The following is a 2,696-nucleotide window of genomic DNA, read 5'->3' as shown; positions in this document are numbered from 1 at the left end:
ATTTTAACATGAAATATTACTAAGGGTAACCTTAGAAATTTTTAGTGGTAGCTTTTAATGTGTCAAACACATATGTCTGGAGCTTGCTGTTTCATAACAATAGATTGCTAACAAAATGCCAATTCAATAATTCAAAATCCACACCCACAAAATCAATAATAAAGACTGATAAATATCTTAATGGTCATGTATATATATAAAATTTCCATAAAGTATATCTATATAATTCCAAGCCATAATCTTATTTTTTTCCTGAAAACATGAATTTCAACTAATAACATAAGGAGAGCCTGCAATTATCTGAAAATTTCCTGACTAAAATATTTTTTAATGATTTTCCTGATGGCACATTTTATTAGTTCATTTTGCAGAGTATTGATAATTGGATTGAAGGGGCCATCATGTTATAGAACCAAAAAAAGACCATATCCTGGTTGGTTGCAGGGACTGCAGATGGCCTTAGGTAAACATGGCAGACTGAGCCTAGGAAGACTGACACCGTAAGGACATGAGGCATACAAGTGCAAAAGGCCTTTGCTCTGTTTGCTCCTCTTGGAAATTTGAGTCCAGTAGAAAATATGTGAATGTAAGACTTGATAATGAAGATGAAACAACCTCCAGCTTTCCCCACAGCAGAAGCAAGGAGTGTCATCTGATCGCTGAAGGTGTCTGAGCAGGAGAGCTTCAACAGAGAGGGGATGTCACAGAAAAACTGAGGAATGACATTGGAATGACAAAAGGACAGCCTGAAAGTGTAGCCTGTGTGGAATCTTGTGTAGACCAGACCACTGATGATGGAAGCCAGTGTCATCTGGACACAGATCCAAGGGTTCATGATCACAGAGTAGCGGAGAGGCTGGCAGATGGCCACATAGAGGTCATGGGCCATATCTATGAGGAACATTAGCTCCACATTTGGAAAGAAAACCACTAGGAAAACCTGAGCTACACATCCTGCCTTTGAAATGGCACTGCTGTCAAGCATGGAGTTGACAAATGAATTAGGGACCATTACAGAAATGTAGCATATACCTAAAATGGATTAATTACTGAGAAAGTAGTACATGGGAGTATGCAGGCTCTTGTCCAGGGTGGTACCAGTAACAATGAGAAAATTCCCAATGAGGGTCATTAAATACAATAATACAGCTTGCAAAATCCATAGTTTCCACACATCAGAAAAGCCCATCAGGAGAAACTCCATTATTATAGTGGAATTGGGGATCTCAGGGTGAGGCATCTCACACTTGGGAGGCAATAAGAGAGGTCCTGAATGCACAAAGAATTAAATTATAAGAAGATAGCTTTCAATTGTTTTCTCTTATTCCTTTTGTAATTCTAATTGCTATTAATGTGTCTAATATTTTGGAAGATAAATTATGTCGTGCTTCAATAGTCTCCACAATATTTTTTTTAAGATCAAATACACAGGTATAAATATAAAAAGATTCCTTGAGTGATAAAATTAACATGCTTGTTGTTAACCAAATGATAGCATGTTTGAATCCACTGAGAGGTAAATCAGAAGAAAGATGTGATCATCAACTTCCACAAATTCAGCTACTGAGAATCCCATGGTGCGTAGTTTACTCTAAATCTCATGGAATCAACATAAGTCAGTCAACATAATGGAATTTATTTGTAAATGTAAATATATTTTATATTGATATTGTTGGCTCTTTAAACAAACTTTGGAGATAAAGTAAGGATTATGTATAATTGAAATAAAATTCTTTAGATGTTTTTTGCACTCTTACATTCTTATATTGAGGTCAACCACTGAAAATATTAGCGAAAATAATCTCCTTTCTTAAAGTAGTACAGTAAAAATAAGCATGTCAAAATTAACTTCTATCACTATAATATAAAATATTGAAATCATTTGAAACTTTATTTCAAGCTGATCTCAAGGTAATCACCTTACCTCATTGATAGATACACCCCACAATGAATCTGCATCTGCTTTTCTGTTAAGCTTTTATTCATCAAATTGTTTTTATAGTCACTTCTCTACCTCGTAAATAAAAATATTTCCCTACCTTCAGGAGAGAGTTCCTGCTTCCAGTTCCTCTTAGAGAATCTTTAATCTTCCCTATTATCATTTCATTTTCATCTTCAGTTTTCCAGCTTTTCCAACTTTCTTACTCTCCACTTGCTGAAAGACAACATCAACAGTATGTGGCCTGGTACCTTACAGAATTGATTTAGCATTTTCTTTCTTTTTTCTTACATTACTATTTTTTTCTCATTTATCTTTAACTTTTTACAGAATCTCTGAATGTTCTTCACCAATTTCTACATCACTAATCACATGGTTGGCTGTTGCCACCCTATCTTTATTCTAGGCTATTTGCTTATTTCTTCTATCCTTTTTTTGATTTACTTACCGATGGATGTATAAGTCATCTTTCTCTTGACTTATGTGTAGTGCCTGTAATTTTCTGAATCACTTTTGTCATTTTCTTTGCAACACCTTCTTCTCATTCTCTCTTAAAAAGAATAACTGAATAATAGCAGCAATAATAATAATAACTGTGATATTTGGACCCACAGAAATGTAACCTATTCATAGTTAAAGTAGTTGTAATTCACATTTCCTTATTTGGAATTGAAGATATCCCAAATTCCACTCAAATCTTTAAAATATCTTGTCTTGTCTCCTCTGTGGTGACAAACATCTTTTTTTTTTAAATTTT

The 2,696-nt window shown here is 34.3% G+C and overlaps 1 pseudogene; it reads right to left on the bottom strand.

Annotated features, from left to right (window-relative positions):
- Positions 1 to 296: 296 nt before the first annotated feature.
- Positions 297 to 1,282, bottom strand: LOC103211889 (annotated as a pseudogene).
- Between the last annotated feature and the right edge of the window lie 1,414 nt (positions 1,283 to 2,696).

The sequence above is a fragment of the Orycteropus afer genome, unplaced genomic scaffold (assembly GCF_000298275.1).
Source record: "Orycteropus afer afer isolate SDZICR_OR568_19922 unplaced genomic scaffold, OryAfe1.0 scaffold00810, whole genome shotgun sequence".
Taxonomy (NCBI): Eukaryota; Metazoa; Chordata; class Mammalia; order Tubulidentata; family Orycteropodidae; genus Orycteropus; species Orycteropus afer.
Note: the sequence above shows the minus strand (reverse complement) of the source record. Positions and strands in the feature narration are given on the sequence as shown.